At 44.5% G+C, this 16828-nt stretch overlaps 1 protein-coding gene across 25 annotated transcripts in view; it reads right to left on the bottom strand.

Annotated features, from left to right (window-relative positions):
- Nucleotides 1-16828, bottom strand: part of alph (protein phosphatase alphabet) — a 217465-nt gene that overhangs the window by 112502 nt on the left and 88135 nt on the right. For 3 of the 25 annotated variants that reach the window (XM_071694630.1, XM_071694629.1, XM_071694634.1), the window contains exon 1: nt 1514-1568. The exons of 1 other annotated variant lie outside the window; for it this stretch is intronic. The gene's annotated coding sequence lies outside the window, so the exon portion shown is untranslated. Of the gene's footprint in view, nt 1-208; nt 343-739; nt 937-1274; nt 1435-1513; nt 1686-16828 lie in introns of those variants that run through there. 21 more of the 25 variants (XM_071694618.1, XM_071694609.1, XM_071694616.1 and 18 more) reach the window with 18 other exon arrangements.

The following is a 16828-nucleotide window of genomic DNA, read 5'->3' as shown; positions in this document are numbered from 1 at the left end:
AAAATAAGGGATTTATTAAAGTAAAAGTATGTAATACATTTGCAAAATATCAACAAAGCCTATGAAATCTTGTCTAATGGCAAAATGATAAATGAAATGGATGTCACATACTTTGGCTCTAATGACAGTTCATACCCGAACTTTAACCAACACTTCAGTAAACATAAACTCACCTCAACCTACTCATACCTTAAGAAACTAAACCAACCTAAGGTATCAGACGAGTTGAGAGTTGGGGTGTAAGTGTTGGTAAACTAGGAGAAATTAAATTTGCCAGCTGCTGGGGATCTCTTGGTCACTCGGTCTCACCCATTGTTGACATCTGGTGCCAACCTGGTGGTGCTAAATTATGAATATGACAGCTTCGACTAGAAAGCAATAACTTTGATTGGAATACTAAACATTATGATAAATATAAACTACTTTTCATAAGTTCTGATGATTTTTCCCAGGTGTATTACCTACTTTTACTTCACTCCATCACTGTTCTTATATTCTCAACTCATTACCAGTAGACTATACTGGCAGAACTAATTCACTCAATATTCTGAGACAACAGCAATGCATAGCTAATCTACCAAATTATGATATAGGAAAAGAAATGATGTCGGCATAGTACCGTTTGCCCCACTGGTGTCAATATGTTGGCAAAATAACCTCTGCCTAAATATTTACAAAACTGCTGCACCAATGAACTGAAATATTACCTTCAAAAATGTAAATAAAAATATTTTCTTACCTTAATCAGTTGAGTAAAATTCCACGGTTGGTACCAGGAATTTTGCAATGTGAAACACTGACAAACAATTAGGTTCATAATGCTCCCATACCGATATTGTTGGTGCTGTATGCATGTAGGGAAATTCCCACTCATTACATTGCATTTCTAAGATGCATTATTTTTTTTTTCCAACTAAGAGGCTAAATACAAATGTTCAACACTGCAAAGGGTTTGACAGACGAAAAAACAAAATCATAAGGTGTTTTTTCTCTCAGAATACAGTGTACACATTACCTCTTCCTGCATATATACTGATCGCATGATACCCCTTGATACAATTTCGCCAACAATACAAACAGAGTGACTCCACACTAGTCCTGAAACAACGAAAGAACAAATAGGCCGCCACTTGACACACTTCACCTGTTATGCACATCAAACACATATATGTATCCTTATTACCATATACCATGATTTAATAAATGATCTTATCACAAGTGCTATCACAGGGCACAGAGGGAAGCTTCTGACACGTTACCAGTCGTCCACGTACTTCATAGACAAAGAATCATTTCATTTACTCCACACATTATGCCATCTTTATATGAAAACCAGTGGTATTGGGGTGTCAAAGACGGAGCCACGCAGTCTACTGTAAGAATTCCGACTGCATTATCGCTACACCGACCGCCACCAACACTGACTCCTGCCACCCTCCACAGTTTCGGTTTGCCCTTATGTCTATTTCTGAGGAGACATAATCACTTAACTAAATAACATGAGACAACATACCACGCGTCCAACCTATTGACGAATTCTAGCCACTTACATTACACCAACATAAATAGTACTGCCATGGATGAACACTCTGATTATAGACTCTGCAGAATCATCTTCAACGTTCGAAACCTTATCTAGCGGACAGGGAAACCATGAACCAACTGAGCATCGTTACAACCGAATCGGATACCGTTTCGTCTACTATGACGTCATAGTTGAAAATTAATTTTCGTCGTACATTCATTCATCAACCACGATCAGTTAAGATAACTTTCGTTACTCTATCAATTCTAAGGGAGTAAATAGTAAACAACGTGCGACTGTGATGGATAATTTCCAGCTTGAAATACCATTTTCACTTACAGACAAGAATTTCCAGATCCCGCCAAGGAGGAGGACTTCCACGAATACAGCAAGAAGAATCATAGAGTTTACAGGATCAGACACCAGGGGACAGGGTTGGCCGGAGGGCTCGCTGCACCCGGCGGGTCGCCCTAGGTTGGATGACTCATCGCCAGCAACGAATAGACCCCGTTTCTATGATCTTATGTCACCAACAAAATCGGCCATACAAAAGAATGGTGATTTGCATGATCACTTGATGGGACGATTGACTTCAACTATCCCGATAGAAGAGCAAGACTTAGTTGATTAAAGTGATGCGCAGGATATATTTTTCAATGCGGGTTTCAAACAACTTGGATTTTACCAGAAGGACATACCAATCCTGGTCTGCCCTAAAAATCCGACAAATATATGCATTTTTAGTCGATTCACTAAATGTGCTTTCCTTCTCTTAACCATTAGACAAGATGAGCTGCGATATTTACAAAACGAAGAAATTGTTGTATATGTATATATATGTGTATGTGTCGGTCAGTCAAACGTACAATGATGGGAATGTTTCGCGTAAACTGTAAATGCATATAATTGTAATAAATCATTCATACAGTCTCCTATATCAACTTATTTTCAAGAATTATGTAACGATCAGAAATGATCCCGTTTCAAATAAGTTTGCAATTTGGAGCGAGTGGGATGCGCGTGGGCGACACGAGCGGCGCACCTGGGCAAGTGATAATGGGATGTTCGGCACACGTGAAATGGTGCCGGCCGGGTAGTATAGACACTACCCATTCCACACTATCCTGTCGGCAAGGTAGTATAGTTACTGCCCATTCTCCACTCTATCCTGTAGGTCGGGTAGTGTAGTTACTACCCATTCCACACTATCCTGTCGGACGGGTATGGGATACTACCCATTCCACCCACACTCTATGTCAGCCAGGTAGTAAAGTTACTACCCATTCCACCCTCTCCTATCGGCTGGGTAGTATAGTTACTACCCATTCCACACACTATCCTGTCGGCTGGGTAGTATAGGTACTATCCATTCCACACACTATCCTGTCGCCGGGTGTTATAATTACCACTCATTCTACGCTATATCATGTCACCATTAGAAAAACATATATTTCTTGTCATATCACAGGTATAAACTTAATCTACTTACATCATAGGATGTTGATGATTCTGGTTAACAACAAATACAAAAAGCATCACCGTACCTGGTCAAGGGTAGAATGGAACTCAACACGCCACCATACTCCTGCTGTAATTACTATTTGTCTATGGGGAGGGGGTTTTACACTCGTGTTACCCGCATCACTTTAGTCTATATGTACCATGTTTTTAGTCCTATGTATGTTTACACAAACATACAGCAGCCTAAGCCCGATACCCATTCACCCATTATGAATACCTGGGTTGGCTGAGGGCCGACCGCAGCGCCCCGGATCTGAATCCATGGAGACCAGCGATGACCCACAATTAATAATGCCAACCACTACACCGCGTTTAGTCCGTTGTCATTAGGAAAGTAGCGAAAATGATCGTCCAATCAACTCAGTCTATAGTTGAAAAACTATGAAAGTCATCGTTCGAGCCAGAATTGTAAACCATATTGAGGACCATCACTTAATAATTAAACCATTCTAAGCAAGGTTTACGACGAAATCGGCCAGGTCTGGCAAATCTGCTTGATTTCTTTTATGATACAATCATGTATCATGGAAGTAAAGCAACAAACGTCATCTAGCTAGATTTAATACAAATCAATAAGGTTCAGCATCACAGCCTCTGTGCATGCCAATACCCTCTAAATCACCACTCTCTTAGACAACTTAATCTATACTCAATAAACTTATACCAATGAAATCAAAACATTCGTTCCCTCGTCCCCTTGTACTTACATAGCAGCACCTTACAGGCATTCTACCAATCGTTAGACACCTCATCATGAATCATTTATACCCTGTAAACCCTAACTAAACACTCAGCAACAACTGCAGTTCACCAAAACAACTTCCCATGATTCTTTCACTGTATTCTTTCATGTCCAAAACCCCATGTCAGCCACCCTATCTATCGAACATCTGCCCTAATTTCTCACCCCAACTCCTCACTTCACCTCTGCCTGTTACCACTCCTCATCTACTACTTCCATTGATGTTTCAATTTCTCTTGTTCTACTCACACTAAATATTACTCCTGTAATTTCCCTTACACAGGTGGTACAAGCTATACATCATTAACGTACATCTTTAATTGGATTCTCACATATTTACTGCATTCAGCATATCAAAAAAAATGTTCTGGTATTACAAGAAATTATTTCACAGCATATTTAGTTACAGAAACGTGGGTAAATTAACGTTTTAAAATGAAATACATTACATGTACAGTAATCCTAGATACCCAAAGAAAGCCTAGCCTTAAACCGATCGGTATAACACTACTGTACGTCTGTCTCCGATTCAAGTGAATATTTCACGAATATATTTATCTTGATAAACTAGCAAAGAAGCTACTGGGAATTCTAAACTACACTTAGTATAATAAAGAAATACAGATAGTGGACTTGTTTTATTTGAATCATTTACCTGTCATAACTGAGTACAAAGATACCATCATAAAAATGAGCGTATTAGGATGAATGAAATTTACATATTGGTAAGCATACTTTTTCATCAGCAAACAGTAACATCATCAAAATTACAGTCTTATCAACTTCCTCTTCTTGCTCTAAGAGTTGGGATCAAGTCCTCTACTCGAGTTGACTCCTGAAGGAGACGTGGTCGAACGTGATTTAGATCTCATTTCTCATAGCAGTAAGATGTTTTGCTCACGTGGTTCCTCATCAGCTTCACCTTACTGCAAGACCTCTCATCTGAACCATCTAATGTCACTGCTAGTGTCAAAAAAAAAAAAAAAAACGTAGAGCAATGCATGTTAGGTAAGAAACCCTCCAACTTCAGTTCTATGACTTAGTTCTGGCTGCATTGAGATGCTGACGTATTACTCACATTTGCACTATGAATTATCTTTACCTATCAATTTTAGTATTTTTTTCCTGCAATAGTTAGTTCTATTCTGTATCCTTGTGTGCCTAGTAATTGGATACTATATTCATTTACAAGAAAAGGCTTTGTGGACTCCATCTGTGTGGAATACATTCGCTACCTCGGTCTATCTTTCCTCCATGGTAGGCATCTTTACTCCCTAACTCCTCTCCTATCATCTCTCACTGGCTCAGCTGGGAATGGTTTAATGCAGGGAAAAACCATAGCTTTCACCCGCTATCGTTTTTGCTTCTCCATGAGGCACCAGGTTCTGTACAAACTTGTCACGGCAACCCTCTTCTCGATAGAGTCAGCTGTTAAACTTAGAATTTAGCCCAGTAGTTTCAACTCTTCTAGTGTTGTAAAAACTTTCCTCCATTGCTATCTTGCTAGCTTATACTATCCCAAGTGCCACGTAAGTAAACGTGCTTGTCTTTATTTTCCAGTCTTTCTTGGCCGCTGAGTACGGACACAAAAGATGTGTTCAGGGAGTGTATTTTTGGACACTGCTATTGCTATTTGAGTGATGTCTGCAAAAGAGATGTCCATATTGGAAGGGAATTATCTTCAGTACAAGTTATAAAACAGCGCCGGTGCTACAACGCTGCTTTATGGGACCCAGTTACGTAATGGGATTTCTGGGGATGTTGCCATATTCATGGTTGTTTCGGCAATGCGTTGGTTAAGTTGCAAAGAAATTTCTGGGAAATTTTTTGCTCTACTTAGATGTAAGAAACTGCATGGGAAGTCGTTCATCCATTCTTTTGAAGTCATTGCTTATTTCTTCTACTTACTGAGCATTTCTTTTTTTTTACGCAGGATATTAGTTGCAGAGGAGGTTCTACCAATCCTATAGCCATTTGGACTAGTGTAGAGGTGCTACTTTCATTCAGAGTCTATTTCATCTTTCAAATAATTTCCCTGGTACTTAGGTCGGTGGTTTTTTATCGGTACCTGACAATCCTGGTTGTGGCACCATTTTCAACCTCACTTCATTGTTCTGAAGTTTTTCCCGTGTTGAAATGGCTGTGATGCCCACGATTCAACCATTTCTATCCTGAATTCAAGCAAGACACGGTGCTTATCCTAGAAAAAAAAAGACTCATCATGATACAAAGTACCTATTGTTGTTGAAAATACAATGATGAAATTGTATAATTAATCATTACTTCTTCACCTGTACTCACTTGGAGAAGCACATACTCTCATCGCCCGGAACCACTGCAGGTATGTATATTTGCGTGTGTGGACGTGTATGTATATACATCGGTATGAGGGTGGGTTGGGCCATTCTTTCGTCTGTTTCCTTGCGCTACCTCGCTGACGCGGGAGACAGCGACAAAGCAAAATAAATAAAATAATAAATAATATCCTGCCTCACAGTTAAGACGCCCATGAGGCAAATCGCTCCTTACCCTATAAGGTCTGTGATCGTCTCTTATCACCCTAGTCAGTTTTTTTCATACCTCTTCCCAGCTGCTGTCGTTGTACCCTTTCCTTGTGCATTTGACATATAGCTGATCCTCACTGACATTCGCATGATTCCTATATTTTCTCATCGGCTGATGCACCTCTTACTACCCTGACCTTCTTATAATCTCTGTTCGTAAAGTTCTTACAGAACTCCATCACGACACAAGTAAAGGAAGAAGGGATGACAAGACTTGGCCACAAAGCCTCGTAAGATCACCAGAGCCTCAACCAATTATTATAGGAACAAGACCTGATCATTCAAAAAAAAAAAAAAGAAATAAATCACTATCAACCCATGAAAACGAACATTAAAGAAAGACACGACCTATATTGCCATAAAATCCTTCAAAACAAACAAAAAAGGTGTCACAATCCATCGTGTGAGCCAAGGTGGCAAAGACTAGTATTCGGCCAGGTGGACAGACCACTTGTTTTTCACCTTGTGATTAACAGTTCAGTACGACTGATAAATCTACTGTTGAATTCACTGTAAGTCGAGCAGTGCACACCAGTTCTGCCCTAAGATCCACCAGAGGGTGTGCCTTCCCCCGGCTTCCTAGTGTTACATTACAGGAGCAGTCAGCGTAACCTACCAAACAGGTGGCAAGGTTACCGTGTATATAGTGTGCAGGCCAGGAAGAGCACTTCAGTTATTTCCTCTAAAACAGTCGTTGTACCGATCTACCCGTCATAATGATGATAAAGGCTAGTTTTGTTATAAAGTAGTGCATGATCCAGTCTCTGACTTTTCCCCATTAACTTCTCTAAATCTACCTATGAAGAATAAGTCAACAAGCCAAAGTTATAACAATTTCACATCATACCTCTCTCTTACCATACGTATAATTTCTATACACATCAGATCAAATGCCTCTTTTTTTTTCAATTCTAAAACTTATATTTGATAAATAATGTCAATCCTTTAAAAACATGGGAACATTAAATTAGTTTCCTGCACCGTTAGTTCTAGACACGTATCATTTTGTATAACTTGTAACAACCCCTCCATTCTTGAGCAGTCTGTCCTTGTTTGAGGCTTTCATATTCAATTACATACTGCTGCAGGGGGAAATTTCAGGCGAGTCTAATAATGCAAAATTTACCTTCTCATTTCACTCTAAGAACTCTTCAGTAGTTTACTCTAGCTTTGATGCATTCCTAAGACTTAAGGGACCTTTCACTTAAATATCAACCAGTAATTCAAATAGACAAAGTAAATTTCTATATAGACAAGTGCCGTATAAAATACTGTGAAGCTGGACGCATAATTATAGCGCCATGGGGTATTCACAGAAAACGGATATCATTTAGGAGAAATGGTAGGGGTAATATAAGTCTTTCGCACTTGTCCAAAACGTTAAAGATTTTAAAGAGTTCTTTGTAAAACTTGGTAACAAGTCTCTAAGCCTGATGAGTTCAGGCCAAATTTACTCTGATGTTTGATCTAACATAATATCTAGATGAAACCGTGCAAAAGTGACCAATCATGGCATAATTGTACCATACGCAAACCAATTCTCCGTACCAGTAATTTCCATACGCCAGTCAGTATTTCTAACCTTCCTCACAAAATGCCGCAGTATTTCTATCTTCCTTCACAAACGGTAATCATCCTACCTCACAACATGGTTCTGTTATCTACCTCACTATATGGTTCAGTTATCCTATTTCAAAACATGGTACCGTTATCCTGCCTCACAACATGGTACAGTTATCCTTCCTCACAACATGGTAGTTATTCTGCATCATAATACGGTATAGTTAACCTGCCTCACATGGTACAATTTTTCTGCCTCACAACATGGTACAGTTACCCTGCCTCACACCATGGTACAGTTATCCTGCCTCACAACATGGTACAGTTAACCTGCCTCACACATGGTACAGTTAACCTGCCTCACAACATGGTACAGTTATCCTGCCTCACAACATGGTACAGTTATCCTGCCTCATAACATGGTACACTTATCCTGCCTCATAACATAGTACACTTATCCTGCCTCATAACATGGTACACTTATCCTGCCTCATAACATAGTACAGTTATCCTGCCTCACAACATGTTAGTTAACCTGCCTCACATGGTACAGTTATTCTGCCTCACATGGTACAGTTATTCTGCCTCACAACATGGTACAGTTAACCTGCCTCACAACATGGTACACTTATCCTGCCTCAACATGGTACAGTTAACCTGCCTCACAACATGGTACAGTTATCCTGCCTCACTATGGCACAAGAGGTTTCTCGTCCTCGGGACGGCGTCAAACTACAGGACTTCAACATAGTTCACGTTCAGTTGGTCAACATCGTGTGTCAGGTCAAGGAGGAGTGGGCCGGTTGGTCCTGGGGTGTCACTGGCTAGCAGGGCCTGATTCAGCCTGGGGTGTCGTCACTGGCCGGCTAGGCCTGGGTCAGCCTGGGGGTTGGTGTCATTTCGGGATTTAACTGTAGGTGATCGGGTGTAGACAAAGCGGGAGGGAGGGGGGTGGTGCCTAGCATGTACCTATGGCGGACTTCCTATAAAAAAAAAAGATAAATGGAGGACGTGTTTATATGAGAGCAGGTAATTAGCAGCAGAAGGGAATTATATAATCTGGCCTGGATTGATGTCAAGGGTAGGTTTGGTTTGATGTGGCCGGGGTGAAGGTCAGGGTTGAGGGGGGGGGGGGGGCTCCACACACACACCCGTTACTATGGTCAACCCTCAACCCAGTTTTTGCTGGGCCCACCACACCCTGCACCTCCGCACTATGGTGAAAGGGAACTTAATCAACCAACATATTAACGTCACAGTTTGAGGGGAACAACGTCTGGCGTCAGGAGCAGGGCTGTACTCAGTCTAGCTAGGGTGGGAAGGTAAGGCCAGGTTGGCACAACCGAAACTGAAAGTCAGGATGTTCAAAGGTTCAGCTGGTCACGGAGAAAGGCTAGGTCAGTGGAGCAGGTGACCAGCAGGGTTATTTAATGGTCATTAAGCAAGGAAGGCGAGTGGGGCCAAAGCTTCTAATCCAGCAAAGGACAAAAAGGGCAAAGAGATTTGGATATCACATACAGCTGGGCGGAAGACATCCTAATGGAATCTAACGAAAAACGAAGGAAAAAAAAATTGAACAGTAATCGCTGGGCAATTAACCATTTCTCAGCGCCAGCACACACAAGTCCAAAAGGAAAACAGTGTAATAAATGAAGGTTTGGGAATTGCTATCGAGTAAAAACTTGAAATTAAGGAACACAATGACAGACAACGCTTTCAAATCAAACAAAGAATGGCATGATGTTCAGAACATTTGCAACAAAACAGAAAATTATTGATGAAAATGTTTAGTGCATATATATATATATATATATATATATATATATATATATATATATATATACAAGAAGCATAACTGAATAATGTGTTGCGTGGCTGCCAGTAGAACAGAAAGAAATAAGCAAGGGAGAAAGGCCTACAAACACTTGACAAGTCAAATCAGTGTTCAGGATCATATGAACTAACAACAGAGAAGTGAAGAACTTGGACCACATACAGTTTAGAACGACACAGTGAGACACAATAATGATATGAGCCAAGGTAACAAACACAAGGTATCAAGAGTAATGCTTTCAACTTAGAAGCAACCCAGCAACAATGACACAGATTCAGCGTCAAATATAATTCATGAAAATACACGAAAAAGATACGAGAAAATCCTGGATGAACCTCGAAACGACACCTCGGGCACAGGACAAGCCTAAGAATACATATTATACAAGACAAGTGGTGAGGTACGGAGAGAGACGCACGAAACAGTGACTCAACACAACGGTGAATGGTAGGCGTTAACCCTGCCATCGCGGTAAAATGTCGTCGTAATTATGTACTACCTTCTCTCTGTTCCTTTCTTCCTGTAGGCAATAAATAGGCAGCCGCCGACCAGGGAGGTATATTACCGGCGATACCGGGCCGCCTGGGGTCTCGGGAAGGATAGTGACGGCAACTTCACAGCCAGAAACATCGTTTATCATCCACAAAACATAATGGCGTGAAACCTTTGCGTAAAGGATGAATGGAAAATACATCCACGATTCAGTTACGTAAAAGCTGCCAAATTATCACTTACTCTAAACTCAGTAAACGTTATCTTTTGTTAAAGATGTCCTCGATTTTTATTTTACAGGTTACATAACAGTTTTCAGTTGTATTTCCATCTAAAGCGTGATCCGGTTTACATAAGCAATGTGTTGACTACGTTTTCATCATACTTTGTTGATCTAAACTCACGTACAATTATGACTACAGTAATCTTATTTACGAAGTAAGGTGCGAATCTCATGATTATTTTGGTCACCAATTTCCAAATTTTCTTCGACGTGACCAGAGCGACTCACGATTAAAATGCGACTGCCCTGCGTTGGGTCATGAATTCATTTTCATATAAAGTGACCTTCAACTAAATACATTAGTCTGTTCCCCTTACGATTACCTATTACAATATCTCAAACGATGCGAGGGATATTAAAGTCTTCCAACACCATAGATTGCTATTTACTATATACATATTCCTGCGGAATATATATAATTTCCTTTACAATATCTTTGAGTGGCTTTTATACTACTGGAAGACTTAGTTCTGTCTCCTATCTAATCATATGCATCAAGATCACTTGTCATGTTTTCATTCACACACAGTTGTCTGGTGCAATAAATCATGACAATAAATTCTTTAACCTGTTGTTGCTGAATCAGCATCACATACATCATTCTCAGCCACTGGCTTTGATATAGGGCTATAAACTGTTACTTTATTAAGGAAAACTTTATTGCTCTGCTGTTGGTTGAGACAAAACTTTAGCATTATGCAGTCAACCAGTCAACGTCATGGCACTTGACCTACAACTTTCTGGATCCTACAGATTAGTTTATTGGTCCCTATAACCTGCTCCCAGTGACCTTGACCCATATCCACCTGACCTGACACAACTGAGTGTGAATTATCCCTCCTGACCTGACCTCGCAGTTGAGCCACCTCTCATGATACACACGATGCAACCAACCTCCCCTGACCTGACCCCCGAGGTCTGCCCGACCAACCCTAACCTGACTGACCTCCCTTGACCTGACCAACCTCCTTTGACCTGACCCCGCCTTCATCAGGTAACCACATTCCCCGGCCTGAATGACGCTTCACTTCCTGGATGTGGGCTGACCTACATCTGCCTTTGTCTTGCTAAATACCTGTTCAATTTTTTCGTGTAGGACCGTACCTAACCCTGGTGCTCCAGCCCCCTTCTCAGGTGCAAACATCTCCTGCCAAACACGCTCCTATCAGTCTCTGTAATCTACACTCTACGTCCTACACATATGCCCAGTTCTGCCTCATATACCTTATATTCTACTAACAATTACTAACGGTATATGGTACTTAGGGTAGACCTGTTTCAGCAACCAGCTAAATGACAAGCCTTTCAACAACGCTATTATAATCTCTGGTGTATCTTGTACAATAGGGTTGTCTGTACCTGCTTGAACATCTAACCAGCAACGTCCCTAACTACATCCTCGACCTTATCCAATAATTACTGTGGTTTAGTTTCTGGGCAACACGATCCTCCTGCTGGTGCTAACCTCCTCACAACACCTTTTCCTAAGATATCTGGGCGAGGTGCTACACACGGGTGAGCCGAGGCTCATTCCCTTCGCTTTCCATTTCTCTGTTGGTCATTGTCTACCGTGCTCTGTGCCTCCGCCCTTCCGCCGCTCATAACTACCCTGGATATTATTCCTATTTTCTTTTTAAATATCGTCTCAATCTTAACGAACCAGGTTTCCTAAACTTCCGTCTTGCTCGTAACCTGTCCTTCCTCCTCGTCCAACTTCAGGGTATGGACCAAGAGTTAAATCTCACCCTGACACACCATCAGCCGACCAATGACGCCTCCTGCTTCTTTCATATTTTCACTATTCATTCATTCATTCATTCAGTCTGCTCATCCGTAACAGAGACAGATGACCAGCATTATTCTTTCATCAGAATCCAACCGCAGAGCAGATGTCGTCGACCTGATAAGAATTTTTTTTTTCCAATCCGCACTTTCCTATAAAATTTCTCCGGTAGTATCCTCCCACTATCCTGCAAGGTATTACCGTCTAATCATTTTTCCCAGCCGGCAGTTGAGCTGGAGGGAAAGGTGGATAAGGAAGTCCCTCCCGCTCTATTACCCTGTTTATACCATCGTATTAAGACCTACCCCATTTTTTTAACTGTTAACTGTTTATTTTACAGATAATCTCACAACAGACCATCAGGTATACTGTTATCTGTCCTCCCCATGTACTCCAGTGTAACCATTTTCATTTCTCAGAAGAACCGCTTTTACGAAGTAAGTGTTGTGGTGATGGCAGCTGACAGCACTCGGTAATGAGGGGCTAACTTCACAGACCAGCACGACGGAGATACTGTGGCCCGTGATCAAGGTGAGGCTCTGACCACACCGAGGCCAGGCAACCCCACCTGGCAAGAGAGGCCACATGACCTGCAGTAAGATAAGGTCATTAGGCATGGCAGGTCTGGTGTCCAGCAGGGAGGAGAGGTCTGGTGGCCAGCAGGGAGGGAAGGTCTGGTGGCCATCAGGGAGGAGAGGTCTGGTGGTCAGCAGGGAGGGAAGGTCTGGTGGCCTGCAGGGAGGGAATGTCTGGTGGTCAGCAGGGAGGAGAGGTCTGGTGGCCAGAGTTGTACCTCACGAGGAAGGTGAAAACCAACTCATCCCTTATGAATGGCACCAGTACTGTAGGTCTGGGATACTCAAGGGGTCGCGAATGGTGACACACACACACCCACACACACACACACACCACACACACACACACAACACATACACACACATAAAGTGTGCCACAATAAAGCTAAGAGAAGCAGGTTTCGTGTACGGAGGAGAGCAGGGCTGTAGATGGCCACCACACAGGTAGCTACTAATGTAGACAACTGGATCTAAATGACCTTCGTGTTTACGAACGACAGTACATACTTACTGGGCTGCTGTTGTTGTTGTTGTTGTTGTTGTTGTTGTTGTTGTTGTTGTAGTCAGATGGATCGAGGTTACTACTGCCCTGTGTACAGTGGGAGGAAGGTCAAGGTGGGGATGACAGTCACAGTGGGAGGAAGGTCAAGGTGGGGATGACAGTCACAGTGGGAGGAAGGTCAAGGTGGGGATGACAGTCACAGTGGGAGTAAGGTCAGGGTGGGATGAGTCACAGTGGGAGCAAGGTCAAGGTGGGGATGACAGTCACAGTGGGAGTAAGGTCAGGGTGGGATGAGTCACAGTGGGAGCAGCCAGGCCTCTACAGGTCCCACCATATCCCAGTAAGGAGCAGACAGGCCTCAATAGGTCCCACTGTACCCCAGTGAGTAACAGCCAGGACTCTACAGGACCCACCATACCCCAGTAAGGAGCAGCTAGGCTTCAGAAGCACCCATCACACCCGGCAAGGAGCAGCCAGGCCTTAGCAGATACCCACCGCACCCAAGTAAGGAGCAGCCAGGCCTCAACAGCACCCACCGCTCCCTATCAAGGAGCAGAAAGGCCTCAACAGCACCCACCGCACCCAAGTAAGGAGCAGCCAGGCCTCAACAGCACCCAATGCAGCCCAACAAGGAGCAGCCAGGCCTCAGCAGCACCCCAGCAAGGAGCAGCCAGGCCTTAGCAGCACCCACTACACCCCAGTAAGGAGCACCCAGGCCTCAACATCACCCACCGCTCCCTATCAAGGAGCAGAAAGGCCTCAACAGCACCCACCGCATCCTAGCAAGGAGCAGCCAGGCCTCAGCAGGTCCCACTGCACCCTAGCAAGAAGCAGCCAGGCCTCAGCAGGTCCCACTACACCCCAGCAAGGAGCAGCCAGGCCTCAGCAGCACCCACTGCACCCCAGCAAGTAGCAGCCAGGCCTCAGCAGCACCCTACTGCACCCCAGCAAGAAGCAGCCAGGCCTCAGCAGCACCCACTGCACCCCAGCAAGCAGCAGCCAGGCCTCAGCAGCACCCACTACACCCCAGCAAGGAGCAGCCAGGCCTCAGCAGCACCTACTGCACCCCAGCAAGAAGCAGCCAGGCCTCAGCAGCACCCACTGCACCCCAGCAAGAAGCAGCCAGGCCTCAGCAGCACCCACTACACCCCAGCAAGGAGCAGCCAGGCCTCAGCAGCACCCACTGCACCCCAGCAAGGAGCAGCCAGGCCTCAGCAGCACCCACTGCACCAGCAGCAAAGGAGCAGCCAGGCCTCAGCAGCACCCACTGCACCCCAGCAAGGAGCAGCCAGGCATCAGCAGCACCCACTGCACCACCAGCAAGGAGCAGCCAGGCCTCAGCAACACCCCACTGCACCCCAGCAAGGAGCAGCCAGGCCTCAGCAGCACCCACTGCACCCCAGCAAGGAGCAGCCAGGCCTCAGCAGCACCCACTGCACCACCAGCAAGGAGCAGCCAGGCCTCAGCAACACCCCACTGCACCCCAGCAAGGAGCAGCCAGGCATCAGCAGCACCCACTGCACCACCAGCAAGGAGCAGCCAGGCCTCAGCAGCAACCCACTGCACCCCAGCAAGGAGCAGCCAGGCCTCAGCAGGTCCTGGCGCACCTCAATCAAGGACGGCGGCTCCCAGCAAGTACCTGTTTTTCTGGCCCGAGACCGAGAGGAACAAAGACCCACAGAACGGTACACTAGAGACCTGCCAACCTACCATGGCAAGAGGAGGCTGCTGCTGCTGCTGGTGGTCCTGCACAGCCACGTCTGGATATCCTCACCCTGGCACAGACGGTTTTCTAACACCTGTAACCTGGTGATAGGAAGCCACAAGGCAGTTTTCTAACACCTGGTGATAGGAAGGAAGCCACGGGGCAGTTTTCTAACACCTGGTGTCAGGAAGGAAGCCACGGGGTAGTTTTCTAACACCTGGTGTTAGGAAAGAAGCCATGAGAGTTTTCTAACACCTGGTGATAGGAAGGAAGCCACGGGGCAGTTTTCTAACACCTGGTGTCAGGAAGGAAGCCACGGGGTAGTTTTCTAACACCTGGTGTTAGGAAAGAAGCCATGAGGCAGTTTTCTAACACCTGGTGTTAGGAAGGAAGCCACGGGGCAGTTTTCTAACACCTGGTGTCAGGAAGGAAGCCACGGGGCAGTTTTCTAACACCTGGTGTTAGGAAGGAAGCCACGGGGCAGTTTTCTAACACCTGGTGTTAGGAAGGAAGCCACGGGGCAGTTTTCTAACACCTGGTGTTAGGAAGGAAGCCACGGGGCAGTTTTCTAACACCTGGTGTTAGGAAAGAAGCCATGAGGCAGTTTTCTAACACCTGGTGTTAGGAAGGAAGCCACGAGACAGTTTTCTAACACCTGTAACCTGGTGTTAGGAAGCCACGAGACAGTTTTCTAACACCTATAACCTGGTGTTAGGAAGGAAGCCACGAGGCAGTTTTCTAACACCTGGTGTCAGGAAGGAAGCCACGGGGCAGTTTTCTAACACCTGTAACCTGGTGATAGGAAGGAAGCCACGGGGCAGTTTTCTAACACCTGTAACCTGGTGATAGGAAGGAAGCCACGGGGCAGTTTTCTAACACCTGGTGTCAGGAAGGAAGCCACGAGACAGTTTTCTAACACCTTGGTGTTAGGAAGGAAGCCACGGGGCAGTTTTCTAACACCTGTGTTAGGAAGGAAGCCACGGGGCAGTTTTCTAACACCTGGTGTTAGGAAAGAAGCCATGAGGCAGTTTTCTAACACCTGTAACCTGGTGATAGGAAGGAAGCCACGGGGCAGTTTTCTAACACTGGTGTTAGGAAGGAAGCCACGGGGCAGTTTTCTAACACTGGTGTTAGGAAGGAAGCCACGAGACAGTTTTCTAACACCTGGTGTTAGGAAAGAAGCCATGAGGCAGTTTTCTAACACCTGTAACCTGGTGATAGGAAGGAAGCCACGGGGCAGTTTTCTAACACCTGGTGATAGGAAGGAAGCCACGGGGCAGTTTTCTAACACCTGGTGATAGGAAGGAAGCCACGAGGCAGTTTTCTAACACCTTGGTGTTAGGAAGGAAGCCACGGGGTAGTTTTCTAACACCTGGTGATAGGAAGGAAGCCACGAGACAGTTTTCTAACACCTGGTGTTAGGAAGGAAGCCACGGGGCAGTTTTCTAACACCTGGTGATAGGAAGGAAGCCACGGGGTAGTTTTCTAACACCTGGTGTCAGGAAGGAAGCCACGGGGTAGTTTTCTAACACCTGGTGTTAGGAAGCCACGAGACAGTTTTCTAACACCTGTAACCTGGTGATAGGAAGGAAGCCACGGGGTAGTTTTCTAACACCTGTAACCTGGTGATAGGAAGGAAGCCACGAGACAGTTTTCTAACACCTGGTGTTAGGAAGGAAGCCACGAGACAGTTTTCTAACACCTGGTGTTAGGAAAGAAGCCATGAGGCAGTTTTCTAACAC

Source organism: Panulirus ornatus, chromosome 57, assembly GCF_036320965.1.
Source record: "Panulirus ornatus isolate Po-2019 chromosome 57, ASM3632096v1, whole genome shotgun sequence".
NCBI lineage: Eukaryota > Metazoa > Arthropoda > Malacostraca > Decapoda > Palinuridae > Panulirus > Panulirus ornatus.
This window is presented reverse-complemented; position numbering and strand designations above follow the sequence as displayed.